Source organism: Alligator mississippiensis, chromosome 1, assembly GCF_030867095.1.
Source record: "Alligator mississippiensis isolate rAllMis1 chromosome 1, rAllMis1, whole genome shotgun sequence".
In the NCBI taxonomy this organism is placed as follows: domain Eukaryota; kingdom Metazoa; phylum Chordata; order Crocodylia; family Alligatoridae; genus Alligator; species Alligator mississippiensis.
In genome coordinates, this window is record NC_081824.1 from 466,152,295 (window position 1) to 466,174,284 (window position 21,990).

General features: G+C 48.4%; 1 long non-coding RNA gene across 1 annotated transcript; it reads right to left on the bottom strand.

The window, feature by feature from the left end:
- Positions 1 to 18,547: 18,547 nt before the first annotated feature.
- Positions 18,548 to 20,957, bottom strand: LOC132248627 (uncharacterized). Its single transcript, XR_009459936.1, has 2 exons — positions 20,454 to 20,957; positions 18,548 to 20,036 (listed from the first exon to the last, which is right to left on the bottom strand). It is a non-coding gene; the product is annotated as an uncharacterized LOC132248627 (long non-coding RNA).
- Between the last annotated feature and the right edge of the window lie 1,033 nt (positions 20,958 to 21,990).

The window sequence follows — 21,990 nt, forward strand, 5'->3', positions numbered from 1 at the left end:
TGACGGTCCGGGCTACTGGCCATAGCCTTAGACCGCCCTCCACCACCACATGGTGTCACAGACAGGATAGGGGAAAGACACGATGGAGTTAGAGTTAGTGAGAAACTGCCCTTGGCGCAGTGGGAAACGGCACATGACAGACGCCGAAGAACTAGAGGCGCATATCGCTTATCATCAGGTGGGCGGAACGGGTGAAAGGCTCATCAGCAGCTACTTTTCGCTGAAGGGAGAAGAGAGGGAAGCACATCTTCACCCCGGAGCTTTTGGGTGTGTGATGGGTGGAGAGCGGATCCTATTTAGATCCCGAGAGGAAGGGGGCACCGTATCCTCTGTCCGAGTGAAACCGGCGGGCGCAGTAGACCCGACCCTCGACCCAGAGTATACCCGCTGCCTGCGATATGTGCAGGAGACGGAAGACCAGTTCAGTTCCCAAGCAGTGTTGTCTAGATTGAGGAGCCGCGAGCTCCCGTCCGATCTCCGTGAAAGTTTGGAGACAGAGGGACGCGCCGCAGCTGAAAGGGCAGCCCCAAAGTACGACACGGGGAAAATGTTAAGTGTAATGTTCCGTACTATGACAACTCTATTGCGGGAAAATGCAAGTTTAAAAGCCCAGCTGCTCGCAGCCGTTCAGGTGGCTAAAGATGCGGCTGTGAGAGAAGATCCTGAGACGCCATTTCAAGATGGCGCCGAGCAAGAAGGGAGCCACGCGGAGGAGCCGGAAAAGACGGGCGGAGCTTCAAAAGAACAAGCGAGAATCTGTCCAGCGGTCCTGCCCACTGAAGTGACGTCGCTTCTGGCGGCCCCGTCTTGCCACAGGGAGGGAGCATCGAGCGGAGGAGAGCATCCGCCCCTCCTACCAGAAGCAGTAATGGCTCTAGCAGTTCGTCCTGTGACAACGACCTGCCAGGCAACTGATCCACCGAGTGCAGCTTGTGCCACCACCTATCGTGCTCGTACTTGGACTGAGCTGCAGGAACTGTACGAGGAGTCAAAGATCAAGCTTGAAGAGACCCTAGCCGTGTGGTTGGGACGCCTAGTTGTAGAGTTTGGGTCCAACTTGTTGGACTTGGAAGAGGCAAGTTTCCTAATCCGACAAGCCTTGTGAAGTAGAGGGCATGCCACTGACATCAACACAGTGACGTTCAATGCTCATTGGCCTATTCTGCTTCTGGTGCTTGCCGTGGGACAAGTCAGTCAGGAATCTCACGCATGGCATGATGGACGGCCGGAGAGAGCCAGTGCGGAGCAACTTTTGCTGGCCATAATCAGGATCTCATACTGTTCCTGGAACCCCAGAGCATGTGTACTGGGACTAACACCATCCCAGCAGAGAGGGCCATGGCCTCACCGCCATCTGCGAAATCCTGGAACTGTTCCAATAAATCTGAACAGCGTAAAAGCCTGTGTTGAGGTCTATGGATGAAAGAACACCGTTGTCCTCAGGATTTTCCTCAACCCAATGGTTGGTCAACCTGCAAGCAACCTTTTGCATCAGCTTTCGCAACTGCGCATCCTTATGAAGTCGAAAACATCTAGCGACTGGGAGCATCGATCTACTGCATACCCGATCGAAGCTCAGGGCGCAAGCCATAGCGAATCTGATCATCAACCGTTGCCGCAGAGAACGTCCGAAGAGCGAATCATGTTCGGATTCCTCCTAAACCATTCTGGGCTCACTAAACGACAACTCCGAATCCTGGGAGACGCAGGCCAATGGCAACTGGCCTATGAACTAGGTTTTCAGTATTCAGAAAAGCCAGACGACGCCTCCTCGACGTTGTCATCGACGTTTTCATCTTGCTGAACGTGGATAAAACCCCGCGGTGTTTGCTATCTACTTCCGCGTCGGTTGTGTCCGCGAGCGTGCGAGAGAAAGATCATCCAAAGCGGAGCCGTGCCCGAGCACCTGTATTGTGTGCTGTGGAAAAAGCGGGAAGCGGCGGCAAATCTAGCTGACTGCCCTATCGCGTGCGGTTCCATGTAAATATTGTAATATAGGTTAATTTATCGTTTTGAGGATTTTTCTTTTCACAGGTTCAGGAGTCAAAGTGCGTGGTGGAGGGAAGTCCCGAGAGAGAGAAGGAAAACCTCATTGGAGAAGCGAGGGCTTGACTTGTGACTTCGCCATGACACCTACTGAAACCCTGATAGTCGAATTTCTTGTTACGAATATAATTATGTGTCTGTGTGTTGGTGCCGGCTATTATTTGATTCAATCCTTAGAGGACGAACTTATTTTGTTGTCTGAATTTGTGTTTAACCGTTTAGTTTATGAACCAGCTGAGAGAGCTCGTAACGATCCAAACAACGCACATGTGGTTTAAATTCCAGCTGTGCCATCAGCAAGGGGGCATGTCATAACCCAATGATTTTTAGTGCCTCGGCACATTGGAATTTTCCCGCCACATGGAGCTTTCTTTGCACGGTGGTTTTCTCAGCTGCAGAGAGAAAACCCCGGTGCAAAAGAGTTCCCGCCACACATATGCAAATTTGTGTCCCACTATTGGTCAATTCTAAATTATTCCTACTTGGCGGCTGGCAATTGGCTCGCTAGCCATATAAAAGGTCAGAGCACTTTCCGCGCAAGTTGGAGGACTCCGCCACCATCTCGTGGAGAACTCTAAGCGCGCTGTGGAGCCTAGCAAACTCCGCGTGTGTCTTGGAGAACTTAGGGGCCTGATCAGCCTACTCCCCGTCATCGTGAATATACTGACGTACCCCCGTATTAAGCACTTGTGAAGTCGTACATCGACGACTCATCTCAGTTCGGTTTGAAGAGAGATCTCACCCTCGTGTGTTTGTGTGCAACTGTAATCCAAGTAAGTTTTCTTCCTGCACTGCGACCATCGGCAGTGTAAGTAAAGTTTCTTTATACAACCAATATGCTTCCGTGCCTAACTCTATTCCATCATGTAAAATACCCACCTGACGGTCCGGGCTACTGGCCATAGCCTTAGACCGCCCTCGGTCACCACACCCAGCAGGATCCCTGCAGTCTCCCCTGCCAGCACCAGGAAAGGAAGGGCCCCTGTCACCCCGCTGTAGCCCAGGACCCAGTACACATTCTGCGAGGGGGGCTGCGAATGGATCTCGACCCAGAGCCCGTCATTCTTGACGAGCAATGTGCTAGTACTATCTCTAAATGTGCAAGTTAAACATTTCATTAAAAAATCTGTTTCATGACAAGGAGGGAAAGCGCACGGGTGTTCATGTTTGCTTGGACGTTTCAATAGGAAATATCCCGTCCACCTCTTGGAGCTGCAAGTCTGCACTGCACATGGCATTCAAATCTACCTGACAGAGGCATTTTTGCCAGACATTTCATTGTATCTGGCACTTTAAAAAAAGGCAAAAAACCTGGCAGATATACAAAATGACAAATTTCAGCCCAAAATGAGCTATACATTATGATTAGTGCTAAAAGTATACCATTTTATCAGCCTTCAAACCTCGGAGACGTCACATGGTCTCATGAGAACACACTCATACTGATATCCAAGGTGTTTAGCACATAGGTACTGCTTTATAGTCATTTTTTTAAAAACGTTTGAGCCGAACTGACCTCACCAAGCTCAAAAAACTACTTTTTAGCCTGCTACTTCATCCCCCTTTTCCTAAAAAAATGGATCATGTGTTTTGCTCTTATGTGACAAAAGGGATTTTATACAATCTTCTTATGCCGCTGCTTCTGTCCCTTTAGTAGCACACCGAGAGTTCATCGAATCATACAACACAGGACTGGAAGAGACGTCGGGGCCGTGGAGTCACCCCTGCTCAAGGCAGGATCACTCCTACAAACCCTCCAGCCAAGCATCGACCCTGCTCTCACGCATTGGCAAGCATGGAGATTGCACAACTCTCTGGGGAGCCTGTTTCAGTGCTCAAAAAGAAATCACCCTCATATAGTGGGAAAGGTCTAATATCAAATCTAAATACCCCTGCTGCAATTCTTGATTGACTCTGAGTCTGTTTTCTGTGGCTGAAGAAAACAGGACACATCTCCATCCTCTCCATGGCCGCCTTTCAGGTATTTAAAGACATTGAGCTCTTGAGGACTAATCTTAGAGCACAATCTTTCAACCAAGATACGTCCGTCTTCCAGTGCTTTCATCTCAAATGAAAGAGATACCGTCATTACCGTTAAAGACTCAGGCAGGAAAGGTAAAATCAGGGTGGTAGATGAGGATCATGACCTCGAGACACAGTGACCACATGATATCCATGGAAAGAGCCTCTTCAGGCACCTCTCTGGTGCAAGGGCTGTTTGAGCAAAGGCAGAAGAGGGAGGTCGAGGACACGGATCAGTTTAAACAGTTCGCTCTCCAGAAAGTGAAAGGGGTTGAAGGGAAACTGAGGGAAGTTGCCCATGGAAGTGGTGAAATGCTGAGACTGGGAGGATCCACACTGTCAAAAGGCCCAATGTAGGCGGCAAGTAATCCAGTGTATTTCTCCCAGCTCAGAGCTGGGAGCCAGCGGGAGCCGCCCCCGGCCTACACACACAGAGGTGACAGTCACCGCAGGGCACACGTGTGAGACAGACCTGGGCCGTCTGTTCTCTGTGCATGGACAATAAATGGTGTGAGTTAGGAGCTGTTGTTGGAGTCCCTTTCCTCACCCGCTGTCACAGTGTCCTGGAGGGAAACCCTGGCAGGGGCCAGTCCTGGTTGAAGTCCTTGCACGCCAGTCCCTGGTCTCACACCCGGCGGCTGATGCAGCGGTGTGGCCGGACATGGCCGAGACGTGCACATGGGGAGACCCGGAGCACGTGACACGCATCACAATCGCCTCTTCTAGAACCGGCTCGTCGCCGTGGAGCTCGTGGAGACACACACGGCAGCTGAACTGCTAAAAAACTGTCACTGGTTGGGGGTCAGCTCACAACTGTGCCCGTGCTGTGGTCCTGACCGCAAGTGTAAGTGTCGGCACCCAGCTGAGCGTGCTGCCTAGGAGGCAAAACCAGGGGGGTGTTTGCACCCACACTCAGGGAGTCCTAGGGCTGGAGGACTTGTGCCTGGGGGTATTTTCACTTTTATGCTTTCATTTCTTTCCTAAACATGACTTCAGTCCGCTTCAGTACAAGCCAAGGACTGAAGACGAGGTGTGCTGGCCTGACATGGGGGAGGCGGGGGGAGTGCTTGGAGCGATGCTATTTGGCTGGGCAGGCAAGGTGAGGGGTGCAGCAGAGGAGGCAGTGAGGATGCGCATGTTGCTTTAGGGTTACCATATTTCCAGGTCCAAGAAACAGGACACCTGTCACGTGGCAGAGGGGGCACAGGGCAATATGACGGTGGGGGGGGGCAGTGAGATGCCAGTGCCCTGTCCCTGCCCATGCTGTTGCCCCCCACTGCCAAGCCACAGCCTCCGCCAGCCCTGCTGCTGCCCCTCACTCCCAACCCACTGACCCCAGCCCTGCCAGCGCCCCTCACCCCAGACTGCAGGACCCTGCCCCCTGGGCTGTGATGCTGCCCCTCACTCCTGACCTGCAGCCCCCCAGCGCTGCCAGCGCCCCCGTTCCTCCTGATCTGTGCAGTGATTTAAAGTCAAATGAGGCATTTCTGAGTAAGCAAGACACAATATGAGCACAAAGTAACTGGGAATTACTGGTTGTGGTTTATCTTGCTCTTCCTTATTTCCTTCATACAGCTCCAGAAGACTGGATAGTCTGTTATCCCGGTTTGCAAACATGGGGTGCTTTGGAGATGAAGAAAGGTAAATCAAATAGAGATGCCAATTCTCATTCTCGTATACTCTGTTTGTCTGGCCTAATTTGAGAGATACAGGTGTTAATTGAGGAATGTAGTGGTCAGCAGATCTTCATAATGTGTGGTAAGGAAATGCACTCTTTCTCCTACAAGCTTCCTGCTTTAATCTATTTTAAGTATTTATTTCTATGCGTTCACTTGGGTGTCCAGACTGGAATAAACTCCCTGCAGTGGAAATCTTCAGAAGGAGACTGGACGGTCACCTCGCTGCGGTGGCTTGACCCCAGTGTCTTGTCCTGCCTGGTGCAGGGGCTGGACCCGAGGATTGACACGGTCCTTCCAGCCCTGACGGTCCATGAATCGATGAACAGTTTGCTCCTCACATAACGTACTGGTCTCCCCTTTTCACACTGGACTTCAGGCTCTGGGCTTCTTTTGCATTTCAATTTCCATTTTCTAAACTATTTGATGCAAACAGTCTCCTAAAACTTGCTATTTAATGTCATAACACTTTTCTTCTTGCCTTACTGCTTCCTTTTTCAGTTGTTAAGAGGTATGGCTGTGTGCCAGCGTGCTCACGGTCCATGCCTCCACTATGGCATGCTTTTGAAGTTAAAGTAAGGATATACATTTACTTAATTTAAACTTTAGGATCTTCCCCATTTTTCTATACACAATTCTCCTTTGTAAAACACCAGACCACCGTACTAACTCTGAATCTCATTCTTTAGAAGATGCTGACATGAATCCCGTGGTATTAATACTGCTGGACTAACTCTGGGTATCCGTCTTTCTACTGTCTGCGGGAGCATGGTGATGTCCAGGCTCTGGTAGACTCGATTCATCAAGTCTGCTCCAACATGCAGCGTGTCAGAGCTGGCTCCCTTCACGTGTATAGGAGCCCATAGTGATTCACTAAAATAATACAAATGTTTTTCACATTTTGCTTTTAGTAATGCATATGTTAAGCAGTATTGTGATCACCTTCTGTATACATTTCTTCGGCTTTCTTTTTAATGGTTTTAGTCTTAAGTATTATACGTTACATCTATCTATCAGCTATCAAAGTTAGGCGATATGCCATTAAGAGGGAAACAGTATTCATTCCTGAGATACTGCTGGAGAATGGCAATAGAAGACAGATAAATAGTGTTTTCAAGGCAGGCATTTCTAATTCATCGTCCACTCACTGTTGTCTAGGTGCAAACATCTAATTTATAAATCATGGGGGATTCTCACATTTTCCAACAGTTTGGAGGAGAGTTTTTTCCAGGGACTCCTTCCCTCCAGTTTGCTGTCACACAGGCTGCTTCCCTCCCATCCATGTCACACCTTGTGGTAATTCAGACCATTGCTCACATGAGAGAAGATGAGCAGGACAGCAATTACTAGATCTTCATTTCCCTGCAATGCAATAAGTGTTTTGTCCTGCCTGTAATGTCAAAGCAAAACACAGATATCTTCACCACTCTTTAGTCTTCCGGAAACTTAGTTCAACATATCTGAGCTCCGAGAACACAAAATAAAGTCGATGAAATTAAGTTAATAAACCCAGCTTTTCAAAGCAATACCTCCCAGCATGGCATCTACCCATTTCCTTCAAGCTTCCTCCTGGCATTTCCCCTCTGGGGCAGCTGGCAGAGGGTCCTAGAATACAAATGCCCTGTGTCTTATTCCCTGCTTCCCTTTGGCCCCACATATCATCTTCAAGACTCACTGAAACCTGCACTGAGCCTGAAAAGCTGTTTGTTTAAATGTATTTAAATTTATGAGTTCATTTAGTATTTAATGACAGTGAAGGGTGGATGATGCTACTAAGGGTGGATGGACATCCTGCTATACCGTACATGCTCCTGAGAAAGGAAGAACCGGGGGTTGGATCATTATATCAGACTCCTAGCTTCCCACCTAAATAGGGGGTGTGACCGGGGACGAGCCTACCAAGATCTGGCAGGTTTGTGCTCCGTGAATCTAAATGCGAGGAGTCCAGTGCACCCTTCTGTTAGACCCCGACGCCACGCGGCGCCCAACAACCAGGGAGGTGACGATGCGATTGCTCATGAATCCTGGTACTCATTAGCCAGAGCAAGCGAGGCACAAACACCATCATACATTGCACACAACAGCTTTATGCAGCATGGAGACAGCTTCGGACTAGCTCCCAAAACAAATGACAAACTGAGGAGCCACAGAGAACAATATTTTTTTTCATATTTATACACTTTGGTTTATACTCATTAATATTCATTCAACCCTCGCCTCTCCTATGTTCCACCCATTTCTCCTCCCATCTCAAGCTCCTACTCTGCTTACTGTTTGCTTCATTAGCATGGAATTGCCTATGCATTTCCTTCATTTACATGACTTTCTGCTAAGAGCGCATGTCTAAGACCTTGACTTGACTTCTTCGGTCAATGGGTGGATTTGAGCAAAACCTGGAAGCTTCACCATTCACCTTTTCACATATGTTCATCTCGGATTCTGTTACCAATGACATGTTGTTTTCCACATTGCAGTCTGGTTTTCTGTCTCAGGTTGTACCATCTTCCACCTTCCTAAAACGTCACCTCGCTCACGGCACACAGACTCACACGGAGTCACTTTTCCTCAGAGCTGCTTTTTCCTCAGAAAATGGCTGACACAGTTAAGATGGTTCCTTAGCATAAGCAATTGGCTGGCTTAGATATCATTCTGCCTTGTGGTCAGCAGCTTTGCTAGGCCACAGGTTAAAGCCTTGTATTCAGCTGCAAATTCGATGCTCCCTGAAAATCCACATAGTGTTACCCTAACACCTTCTTTGTAGCACTGATATATTTACACCAATAAACCCATCATGGTGTGCGGGTGTTCGAGCTGTCCCTTAAAAATAAACATCTGTCTGCTTTTCATTGATATTACAGACCCTCTGGCACTCTCCTACCCTTGGCCAAAATAGCACACCCCATCCCTCTTCTCCCCCAAGTCACTGTTATCAGGTGTGATACTGTGTATCTGCCGTGGGTGGCCAAAGGTCAGTGGCCTGTCCAGTCTATATTTTGGGAAGCATTTTGCAATCTTTCAGAATGAATGAGGATACATGGATATAAAAGGAGGACACAATCATTAGGAGTGTGTCCCCACATGCAGCAAAAATAGCAATGGCACAAATTTGCTTTATGCTGCAGTGCACACCCTTGCACATGGGGTTGGTGCAGGGCAAATTGTCTTGGGTGGGTGTGGGAGGCTGGGGTCAGCACCCGTTCTGGCCCCAACAACTTCACTTGGGGCCTCCCCGGGCAGCAGTGGCAGCAATCCCACGGCTTGGAGCCTGCCCTGCAGCCAGAACATAGCTCTGCCCAGCCAGGCTCTGTTTCTGGCAGCACACACTGTTGCCACGTGCACTGTGCCACATTTTTTTCTTTTTTTTTTGGCACCAGGATCTCCTAGTGTCAAATTTTGGCACCACACTGTAAATGTGCAGCATGGCAAATGGGTGCATGTGCACCATGGGTGGTCTGTGGGGCCTGAAATGAGTTTGAGGTGCCACAAACTGCATGTGCATGCTCATCGGGACACGCTTTAGGTGTACAAAGACATGGCACAATGCATGTTGAACTATTTTTCTCTTTGTGTCTCTCTGATTTCTTTTTGTTTTATTTTGAAAGGTACAGATGTGCTTAGCACCTAATCATCTTGGCTCCTTACACCCCTAGAAGTAGTAATTGAGAATTAACCAGCTTTTGAACTCATTAACAGGGCAGATCAGGAGGAGGGACGAGGGTGTGGCTGTATCCCTCTGCCATCCTTCCTCAAGTGCTGCTGCCCTCGAAAGCCGAGGCCCCAAGCCAGCAGCCAGGAAGGGCACAAGGAGCAGGCTCCAAGAGCAACCTCAGGCCCTGGGCAGGCTGCATGCAGGCAGCAGCAGCAGCAGGCGGGCATGGTGCAGGGAGCCAGCTCCAGGAGCAGCAGCAGCCACCAAGATCAGGTAAGACCATCCAATACTCGGCCCCCTCCATGCACAAGCAACCCGCCCTTCTCTGCCTTTGGTGCAAAAAGTATTAGTTGTACCCCTGTCTGGAGCCCAAGGGCCCAATCTGGGACCTCCTCCATTTAAAAGTCCTAGATCTTAACCTGCCTTTTGAAGAACGCTTTCCAAACTAACAATGCCCATTTGTAGCCTAACTGATAAGAAAACCAATTAATCTTTAAAGATCGCAACCAAATGGCAAATTGAGCTAGTACCGGGGTGGCTGTCTTTACCCATCCAGATGGGAAGTTGTTCAAGACTTTGACAAACCGTCAGAATTTGGCCGTCCCCCATGACAGTCCTGTTTGTGTCAGTGGTCAGAAACCAGTCATATTTGGAGACATCCTGCAGAGAAGGTTTTAAACCCCATTTTGAGTGCAAAGTGGTGAGCTTGATAATTAGTGAGGAGACAGTTGCAAAGGATGCCTTCTTTATTAACAGAGACTTTTGTCATTCATTTCCATAGCTATGAGATTGGGTCAAACATGGCGTGATCCTATTGTCACAACTCACTGCCATCTTGTTGCAGAGCCAACACCATAGATTAAAAGTAACCACCTCTTTGGTGCCTGCCATGCAGAGGACTGCTGCGAGAGACCATTACTAGCTGTGATCTCGAGACGTCCTCCTACGGTAGAGGGTCAGGTGCACGGCTTACCACAGAGCCTTCTTTCTGACATGAAATAATTTTCCACGTCCAGAGTTATATACATGAAAGCAGCAGGGCTGGACTGTGATGAACCTGTCTCGTGTTAACACGGGTTTTCCTCATGTCGCAGAATTATCAGAATTATTTTAGAAAAATACAGGTTTAGTTTTGCAGGGGTGTAGGTTGCAGCCGTGTTGGTCTAAGGACATAGGCAGACAAGGTTTTGCCCTGAGCGCAGCCCAGCCCAGCCCCTGCCGGGAAGAGCCCAGCACCGCCCCGTCCCCAGCAGACTTACTTGGTGCCGATGCAGTCAAGGTCTTGGCACGGATCCCGATATGTTACCTTGGAAAGTGGGTTCCCGTTCTGGAAATTGGAGTGACGCGCAGGTTTTCAGGAACGCATCTACCACATACAGCGAGGGCAACCTGTAAACCCCTTCTCCTGTTTCACAGGACACAGCCCACAACAGCTGAGAAAGTTTTTGACTCCATAGATTCCTATTTGAAATCTCTGAATGTATCTTGTGACTCAGGTAGAGGTGTTTGCACACACAAGAGTGCTAATCACACCTTTCCCTGCATGCGCTGAGGGGGCCCGAGGTACACACGTACCATGAATTGTTCGGGACTGTGAATGGGCATTATCCTAAGGGCTGTAGATTTGCAATGACTCGGGTGAACTATCTATGTATTTCTGGGGAAATAAGTGTTTTTCTTCATAAAAGCCTGTTAGCGCTGCTGACACTGGGTAGAGAACGGGACTGAGCAGGGGCTTCTCAACACGCAGCCGTGACACTGCAGGGACAGTGCCCCGGGACCTCGGTGCACGTGGAAATACAGGAATGAAGAACTCAGACATCTTGTGGAAGTCTCCCTGACTCTTAATGCCCATAGTCTCTGATAATATTCCTGTTTATAACTGGAGTATTTAAAAATGCAAAAGGGGGAAACACCCAACTGGCCTTGTCAATATGCATATTTGCATCTTTTATCTGTCTAGGGCTTTCCATCCCAGCTGTCTTTACAAACAAGGACCTGAATCATTCCCAGGGACCATTTCCCACTATTAACGTGTATTTGCCTCTCAAGTAATAATGATGGCTTGTTCCCATTAACCTGACCGGGCTTGGATTAGGCTCCAGCTAGTGCAGAGGCAAGTCTAAAAGTGAGAGGAAATATTTGTATCTAGATGTAAAACTTGAAGAGGGACAAAGGAAGACAAAATATATGGATACCTCTGGGATATGCCTGGCCTCGTGGGATTGACACTCTTCCGTCACAAAACTTGTTTGATCCCACCCGGTCAAGACTTAGTTTTCTATCTCCTCTACCGACAGGTACTTCTGACACAGACCTCCCCGCTCCAGGGCTGGGTGGACGTGGGGTTTGCACTGGTTCGGAGCAGGGCCGCTGCTGACTCGTAATGTCATGACTTTGATCTTTTGTTTCACAGGCCATGCACAAATGTATAGACTCTTATGGAGGATTTCATCAACATGAGAGAATTTTTCTCTGGATACAGGGCCTTTGCTTCTCCTGGAGAGGTCCTAGATGTGCTCCTCTGCAGGTAAGAGCCAAGAGCTGTGGAGGAAGCTGTAATGGCCTTTATTGGTGGGACATTGCAAGAAATGATCTCAAATAGTACTGAAGAAGGCATACTTAAGAAGCTAAATGCTATGCATGTCTTTCTAACACGCTTGAGAAATTCAGTTGTAACAGGGTTGAAAATGCCCCCTCCCATCCCAGTACTTTCTCCGACAAGGAGCCCAGGACGTAAAATGGACGGTTTGGGTCTTTAGCGGAAAGGTAGGACAGCTGGAGGCGAGCAGTCCTCCAAACAGCTGGACACACTGCTAGAAAAATGAAGCGTTAACAATCCAGGCTATCACTGTCCCTCTGCATAACTCTTTGCTCCATGAATCGGGCTCTGCTGGATCAGGAGAGGGATTTCACAGGCCTAAAGGCACAAAGCATTATCCCTTCCTCCCCCTGCGCCACAATGCTCCCCCAGCTCTGCTGTCGTGGAGGGACAGCAGACCGACAGCTTTGGTTTTCAGGGAAAACCCTGGTTGAGCCAGACGAGATGTACCAGGCGCTCTTGTCTCTGGGCACTGTTTCTGGGGAGCGCTGATGTACATGGGCACCAAACCCCACACCTCAAACAGAAAACACTTTGACTTCCAAGGAATCCAGGCTCAGGTGGAGCTAGCAATGAAGTATTACTTGATCTCGATGTTCAGACTAGTAGAGAAGTGCTCTTTATTCTGCCTTTAGTCCTAGACTGTCCTGCCCCCAAAGCCAGCTTGAAATCATTAGCAGCTCTGTTGTGAAGGCACTTGCAGGATCCAGTGATGATTTGTTGTGCCCCTGCTCCCCTTCCCCTCCACTGCTCAGGTATCTCTTCATTTCACTGCACTTTGCTTTCTGCTCCTCACTTTCTTGTTCTCAGTTCCTCCTTCTGTGTAATAGGGACAAAGATAATATTTTATCTGGCTTGGGAGATTGGTGAGACATAGCTGCTGTTTGCAAAGTCCTTTGACAGGCTCAGATGAAATGTTCCCCACAAGGGCAAAGCCTTGGTACTAGTAGGGGCAGTGCTCGAACACATCACCCGTCGCATCACAGACTGAAGTGGGCAGGGTGGGCAAGACTTCTTAGGCTTGAATTCAGTCGCACCAATTTCCATCCTCCCCAGCATCATGAACTTGATATAAAATGTTAGACGGATGACATTATGAAGGGGAGTAAAGAGAATGATATTCTCCATCGTTTTTCTCTAAGATAGTTTGAATAAAGAAATCTTGATTTTTCATTGTCTGGGCAAGGTTTTGACATAAACTGCCTTACCGTTCTGACATAGACTGTTTTTTGAATAACTGTCTAAAATGTCTATTTTGATACTTAGGCATGGAAACGTGGAGCCCTGGAACGGTTCAGGAGATGCCAGTCAGGATTTCTCAGACTTCAGAGCAGTCTTCAGGAAGTAAGTGTGGCTTTCTCCTGTACAGCAAAACCTCAGTCAGGATTCAGAGGATGTGGTACACTTAATCATCTATATATATCATATATGTATATGTATGTATGTATGTATGTATGTATGTATTTCTCTAGCCTTTGTATTTAAGTGTATGTCTCTCTCTCTCTCTATATGTGTGTATATATATACACACACAGCCAGCCTTATTTGCATAAGCAAAGAATTAACTGATCATGCCTACATTAATTGACAGAGACTGGGGTGCTGCCCCCAAACTGAACAGATCTAGTCTTTTATTTTGGAGTCAATAATTTCTGGGTGAACAAACAAAGCACGCTTGTTCCCCTTGCTTCTTTTAACCACAAATATGCATGTTCCTGTCTCTTATGGACTTCATTTTCTACTCTGGAAGTGCCTACAGACTCTAGGGGAGACACAACCCTGATTGTGCCAGGCACTGTACGTACATAAATGAATAAAGAAGATGTCTTCTTTCTTCCTGTAGCTCCATATGGACCAGTATTTTATTTCTAAGAGTCAGGAGTGTAATGAACCTTCCCTCAGCACATCTCTGCATTGACATCTGCATGGTCTGAGGTTTGCGTATGCACTGGCACTATAAAATACTTGAAGGATTATATTGGATTCCCCCTTGTTGATCCCACTGATCCCCTTTTGCTCTTGGCAGTGTATCGCTGTGTGTTTCTCCATAAAAGCACTAGCACAGCTTCCAGCAGTAAGTCTTTTGCTAAATTGCTTTAACTCCCGTGATCTTGCTCATCAATGACTTGATTTAAGCAAGCGTTCATGTAGCTTAAATTCTTTCATTTTTTTGTGGGGAAAAGCAAGTCCCACATCCTTTTTCTGTCACGTGCCATCTCCAGTAAAGAACCAGTAACTAGTGAATAGAAGAGCAGAGTCTAGCTTGCAAGCCCTTATACAGCATTTTTCCCTCCCAGGAACAACCTTTCTACAAAGTTTCATGAATGGGTTTGTTTAGTTTTCATCTTTTTAGCACTGTCCACTCCTAAGACATTGTGGCAGGGGGGGTTACAGAGACTGCCACAGGTTTTCATACCACATTACAAAATTATGATGAATACTTAGGATTATATATTCAAAGATAGCTGACATACCAGTCCCACCATCGCAAACTCCTTTCTTAGCTGGGTGGCTGTGGGGTTGTGAAGTGCGAGTATGGCATGCTCTGGGAAGCAGCAGCTGGTGAGTCTGGACCTGAGATCGTCCAAACTCGACCTGACCTGTAAGTTTGATCCCCTTAAAGAGCTGAATAACCTGCTTCCCTTTGGGTTTACGTGGGAAGGGGTGTACATTCGTGGCTAAAGTAATGGCCTTGGAAATCGGGACTTCCTGAGTCTATTGCCCACTCTGGAATGGACTTGTTTTAATCCCCTCCATACATTGCTTAAGGCTTCACCAGAGACTCTGGAAACTGCTAAATATACAAACGTGTCAAACGATATTAGCACAAAAGTCCTGCGCATGAGCTGTCAGTGTGACGTTGTCCTCCAAATGGTAAATTCTTGCAAGCAGAGAACGCTGCACCCAGGGTGTTGCCTGCAAGTCCACTGGGACCTTTCATACAGAAAGAAATGCTCGTTGTTAGAAGACAGTATGGAAATAAAGGCAGAAAAATCAGAATGTGTAACAAAAAGATCTTGGACATGAATTTCCAGCACAGGGGCTTGCTGGCCTGGCCCCTGGAGCATCAATGCAGCACAGGGTATTTGTGTTGCTGAGCTCCCCCATGCTGCCTGTCCCCTCCACATGGCTCCTCTCTGCTGTGGAGCCTGCTGCTCCAAAGCACTCGAGCCTCCCCTGGCTCCAGAAGGGTTGGCACCAGGCAGGTCCCTGGCGGAAAGGGCAGAGACTTCACAGCCCGGGTGGCTGGGTCTCAAGGTCCAGTTGGGGTCAGAAGAAGGCTGCTCAAAGGCAGGAGCAAGGTCTGTTCAGAAGAAAGCGAACCAACACAAAGGGTGTAGACTGTCAAGTCTTTGCTCAGATGCGACTTGATAGGAGTGCTGTTTGCACAAGGACTGCAGGATTTGGCCCCAAATCACTTTGTCCAATTAAGAAACCTTCTGAGCTGTGTGGTCTGCGTTTTGAGCTTGTAATGCAATCCCAAACCAAGAAAGTTTTGCACACTTGTTTGGGAACGCTTCGTGAAGCTCTGCTCCCGTCATTGCTAGTCGCTCCCATCGCCCAGTCTAACCAAGCGGTATTGCTGCTCTCAAACGACTCTTTGTGGCCAGAAAAGGAAGTGGAAGAAGCTTTAAATGAAAAGAGGGGAAATCATGTCGAATAGTAAGCCAGTGAAGGATTAAAAACTATCCAGACCGGGGACACTCATTGAGGCCCTGTCCCTGCCCCGGGCATACAAATCATAGTGGGCTGTGCAACCCCGCACAGCTGGATCTGGCCTATTGTCTGGATCTGGCCAGGAAGGGACCTGGCCATGCCTATCTCACCTGCGGGATGCAAATGTTGGGCACCGCTGGGATAGAGCATGTGTGTGTGTGCCTGCATGACACCTTCCACTTGAACGCATGTGTATATGCTGATAATAACCCTTGTCTGTCCAGGGTAGATTCATCCCTATATTAAAGCACCTGTTTTGCTTCTAGTAGTGGACAACCTTTCTTGTTCCCCCATCTCAGAAAGGATCTCCTACAATAAGACAAGGTGCAGGGAAGGGCAATACAGATGATATGGATATGGAGTGGCTACATGTGAGCAGAGGTTGAAAAAGGCTTGGAAAAGAGTGACTGAGGAGGATCTGGTGTCAGTGAAATCATGGATAGAAAAAGCAAATGGGGAGCTGCTATTTACTGTCTTCTGATGCAGGAAATTAGGGCCACATGATTAATTTTTGAGGCAGCAGGTTTCAAACTACCAAAAGGTAGTACTTTTTCACACGAGTGATTTGTGAAACCCATCACCACCAAATGTTGTGGAGGCCAGTAGGAGAACCAGGTTCAATAAAAGATTGCAACTATCCATTATACTGGTGTCAATCTTGGGCTCTTAGTCGTGGGCTTAGGGATGTGCACATGCGTGGTGACTTAGCAACCTCATGATATAACTCATGCATTACTCTATTCTCGCTCTTGTACTTGTCCTCTAAAACTCCTTGCCACTCGTGGAGACAGTGTGGTGAGATAGCCGGTCTGCTCTGACCCAGACTGTAATTCTTACAGTCTTATGTATTGTATCTGCCCAGGAGAATGGGAATTATTCCTGCCTGTCTGTGGGAGAGCAAGGGGAGACACTGGCAGACCTCAAAAGTTGTTGCAACGTCTTAGCTGAAGTTTACCCGCTCAGACAGGTATTTCTTGTGTGTGCGACACTAGGAGAGAAACACTGCAAAAAGTGGCCCAAATGTAGCAAGAAGAAAAGAATACAAGAAAAGTACAAAGTGAGAAAAGCCAGGCAATTTGTGTGTTGTGTAAAGGTTGTGTTTGGGGCGGGATGTTCGTGTTTTGCCTGTGTCTCCTCTACTTTGTTTGCCATAACACTATATCAAATTGCAGAATTTTGAAATAGCAAAAAATAGTTATAATTGTCCTATATTTTGCATGTTGAGGATACAATTCAGTATTTATTCACTAGTTTGGATCAGTAATTAAGAGTGGTAAAACGTGTGTCTGTGAGATTAGACCATGATTACGTAAAAAGGGCGCCCAGATCAGAATTCCTTGCTCGCTCAGAGCAGAAGGAATACATCCGTCTTCTTGATACAGGTTTGAATGACAAGTATTACTGTTATAAAGACTGAATACGACCAGATTTTGTCAATGTATTTGTTTTCAGTCCAGTCACCTTTTTCTTGACAAACTGGCTTCGTTTGACGTCGGAAGACTTCCGAGAGCCACCACATTACAGAACGTTAAATAAACTGCTGGCATACCTGCGAAGAAACATGCCTGGCTCCAAGATATTAAAAGATGCAGAGCACCTCCTGCAGCAGTTTCAGAGGGAAGAAGTAGAAAATGAGAGTAAATTATATTTTTTCCCAAGCTAACACTGCCTAATCTCCCAAACCTCATTAAAGAACTGCATTTTGGGGGGGTAAATATTACCAAAAATTATATTACCAGGGCCTAATTGTGCTATCATTTACATGACAGGACCAGGCCCTGTAGACTTTTTGGTTTGTTTAGCTCTGTCCCTGTTGAATCTCTCCTGGGCGAGTAGGTCAGGAGTGGGTAGAAATACACATTTGCAGGGTGGAATCACAGGTTTATGGGGTGAAATACTGCTTTTCTTTTGTTTCCCTGATTTCATATATCATTTCCTTTCACTTCTGTGCCAAAGCTAGACATCAGTCCTAGCTCACACATTGCATGAGTTCAGAGAAGCATAACCAGAAGGTTATTTGCCACAGGACAGTTTGTAAGGAGGTTAAGGACCCTGTGTCCCGTTGCCACTGTACAAAGCATTTGTGTATCTCCACAGCTCACTCTTGTTTCCTCAGGTCTGTGACCTGGCAATGTAAACCAGGCTGGGCAAACCCCAGACACAGCTCCCTGCCCTCCCTTCCCCACTCGCATCCTGTAGACAGCACTGGGAACAAGGCCGGGCTGTGTCAGCCCAGTCCTGCTCCTGGCGTGTACTAACAGAAGTTAATGAAGGCACTCTGCTTTGCAGCACCTTAGTCTGAACCTTCATGTGATGAGGGATCATTTGTCAGGCAATCAGGCACGTTTTGAAGTGCTCTGCAGCCATGCCCTTCTCTCAGTGCTTGGTTGGAGAGTACTTTCAGTGGCTGATCCTGAGACAAAACATCACTTCTGTCAGTGCCTAAAGAATAGCTTGAGAAATAAAAGTGAGGCAAGCCAAGTCCAGCAGTTTGGGAGCAGGAATCAGTGATGTTGAAAAGGGAATAGGTGTTTTAGAGGAGTAGGTTTTAAAGAAGCATTTGAAGGAAAAGAGAATTTTGAATGGAGTTAGATTATAGGGGAAATGCCTGCAGAAATGAAGAGGTTACCTTCTTGTAGAACAGGATATGGAGCTGATTTTACTGAGTTAAGATAAAGAGAGAGAGAGGAGAGATTCCAGTTGGGGGACTCGAATCAGAAAAGGTACCACGGTACATTGTACCAAAATACCACGGGAGGATATATCTGCCACAGGAATAATGACGGAAATATTTCTATGGGCTCCAGCCAGTGCAATCATACTCTGGATTGCCAAACCAATGTCACTGCAGATGGAATATTTCACTATTTTGCCCCAGAGACATGCAATATTTCATTAGCCCGCACAGCGTTTGTGGGCAGCTACTTTATCTGTGGGAAAAAAGCCTACAAATGGCTCCCTCCAAACTGGAAAAGTAGTTGTTATCTTGGAATTGTTATTCCAGGTATCAGGGTGCAACCCAGGTTGGGGGGACGGGTAAGAAACAAAAGGACTGTTCGCATCTCTGCGCCAACATCTGTTCCATACATAAATGATGTCCAAGGGACTTTTGGGTCTGCCTTTCCATGGTATGGAGCTGCCAAGGCTATGCGGGGAGTTAATGCCTTAAGTAAAAGCTTTGAAAAATTTGCCAATGAAACTATAGGTGCTTTAAAGGACATACATTTAGAAATATATGCCACCAGACTAGTAGCAATGCAAAACTGAATGGCTCTAGATATTATACTTGCAAGCAAGGGTGGAACCTGTGCATTAGTAGGGAATGAACGTTGTATCTATATACCAGACAAATCCCAAGAGATCAATGAGCACATCCAGTCAATGGAGAAGGCTTTGGCTGAATTTGAAGAAGGAAAAGAGCCACCCGCTAGTCTGTCCTTTTAGGGATGGCTCCCAAATGTCAATGGGTGGATAAGGGAAATGCTCAAGTACCTTATAATAGGAGCATTCGTACTCATTGTCAGATTTGTCTGTGTTCAAAAGATTACATGTTGCTGTAAACTATGTAAAGCCACTGCAATTAGACAAGCATGCACCACTGGCATTCAGTTGATGATAATGAAGGAGATTGAGAAGAAACAAGAGAAGAGGAGAGAAAAGATCTTATGGGTATTAGACTGTATTGAGTTAATGGTAGCAGTTTGGGTTGGCCTGGGCGTAGCTGGGCCAAAAGGAGGGATTGTGGAAGCCAGTCACCTAAGATGGCTCCGGAGACCATTAACTCTGAGTGAACTTGTTACGTAGGCACGGAAGCGAGCGGGAAGTATAAGGAAAGGGGAAAAGTACTGTGAGGTGCCAGCATAAAGACTCCATTTCCTGATTGACCACATATGATCCCATTGTTCGCACGCGCGGGTTTTTTACATTGTTGTATAAAAGTTGGAGCCTGGACACAACCAGGCAGAGTTGCTTCAGCTTCTCTCGCTGCTAGCAGTTAATACGCTGAGTGTGCAGACGAAATGTCAGCGTGGCGTTTAGTTCCACGACACAGGTAAGAGTCAAGTGGGTCTCTCTTCAATCACGGAAGTGGAGAGCAAATCTTGAATCTACCAAATTCAGCATAATGGCAGTATTTATCTTCCCCACTTGCAGCTCCAGCGCAGGCGCGTTTGAGGGCCCAGCCGCACCTTTCGGGTTCGACACAAGAGAAGTGGCAGACCCGGCTGTGGGCAGTGTCGCTTCGCAGCCTCCTTACAGACACGCGCCGCTGCGCTGTGCTCGTCTTTTCACTGGTTACCTTCCCGCTTCGGTGATGAACTCTAGTCTAGAGAGAGGCGAGACCACAAGTTTGGCAGGAGCCGACATCTGAACAGCTCCCCAACACGGGCCAGCTTTCAGCTGCAGCAGTCCTGTCCCGTCGCACCGCAGCAACCGGGGTTTCCACAGCAGCGACTAACCAGCCGCCCCCTGCAGCTTTCTAGCCCGAGGGCAGTCCCTCTCAGAAAACACTTCTTTCACTTGAATTTTTGACTAGGAAAAAAAAAAAGTGTTTCTTGCTGCAAAGCACCGGGAAAGCCCCGACAGCTCAGACCGATTTGACCTCTCTGAGCTCCCACACGACAGCCCAGCTCGTGACCCGCGCGTGCGGTGCTGACACGGCCACTGTCGTCTGGCACCTCACAGCCCCCGCCCAAGCCGCAGCATCCAACACCAGTAAAAAGTTTGCTTCAGGAGCCAAGACCTCAGGCTAGCGGGTCCCGAAGAGCCTGGCCCTGTCCCGACCCCTGGCAGCCACGTCTTCTTGCTGCATTTCACCCGCGAGTGATGTGTGCTGTGACTGAGGAAAGTGCCCTCTGCACAGCCTCCCCGCGGCAGCAGGGCTGGGGACCCTCGAGTGCTGGGGACACACTGCACCGCTCCGCCTGCAGGCCTGAACACGCCCCGTGCCCAGCGCCCGCGGAGCAGCACAGCCTGCCCCGCAACCCACTCCCCGACCGCGTGGCGCAGAAGGGCGGCCTACAGTCGTATTTAAAAGCTCTCAGCCCTGACGGACATCCGCCACACCCAATCAGCTACTACAGCGTGCAGCGCCTCTCCGCCAATGAACGCCGGTATGAAAGAAGCAGCGCCCGCCCCTTCCCTGCCCCGCCCCCGCCCCCGCCCCCACCCGCCGGCCCGGGGGGCGTGGCCTAGGCGAAGGAACGCCCGCGACGTGCGGGGAGGGGGGGGCGGCCAGTGGGGGAGCGGCTGTGGAGGAGCGCGGAGATCCAGCCCGGGAGGCGTGGCCTGGGCGAGGGCGCGCCTGCGCCGTGTGCGGGACCCGCAGTGGAGGAGCGCGGAGCTCTGTCCCGGGGGCGGGGCGGGGCGCAGCTCCGGGCTCGGGCAGCGGCTCAGGATGCGCCCGGGGAGGCAGCGCGGAGCCGCCCGCCCGCCCACACGGCGCTGCACGTGCCCGAGCCGGCGTGCGGGAGCCCCGGGGCGCCTGCTCCTTCCCTCCCCACCCCAGCCCCAAAACAGCCGGGGAGCCCCCTCCTCTGCTCCTCCGGGTGCTTAGTGTTACCTTTTACACGCGGCTCTTCACTAATTATTCTACGTTTACATACTCCTAATTAACGTTCATGTTGCTTACTATTCTAATTATTTCTCATTTTAGCGGTGCATGATTATCATGACGTGAATAAGATTTTTAAAATTACTATCATGACGTTAATGAAATGATTTTTAAAATCTGTTTGGCTGCCAAAACACGCTCTGCACATCCAGCTTCTCTTAAAACAGTGGCACGGGCGCTAGAAACCCTGGGCTGGGCATCAGCTGATCGTTATTGTTGCGGTACTGCTATATCATAATTATTCTGTACATAGTATTGTCATTACAGTGACTGGCTATATAGTATTCTTGCTTTTGAAAGTCGGTGTGTTTCCTGCACTGGATGGAGGTGAACAACTTCTTTTCTTTTCCCCTCCCCTTTTCTTCAGTTATCTCTGAGTCTGGGCCACCCGCTGCAATTCGCCCTCCGTGCATTTCTTGGTTGTGTTGGGGATCAGTTTTTGGGGAGGTAAAAATCCTTTTAAAAATAAATAAATAAATCTCAGGCTGCTTTTTTGGGGGCTGGGGAGAAGCCCAAAGCTGCCTGCGGGCCCCGGCTCCTCCATCCCGCCTACCAGGCTGAAGGTGGTTGCTTATTCCCAGTTCCTTTTTCAAAGCTAATCTAGACCCAATCAAAGCTTGTTAATGAATTACACATTTTAAATAGAATTTCATTGCATATTTGCTAA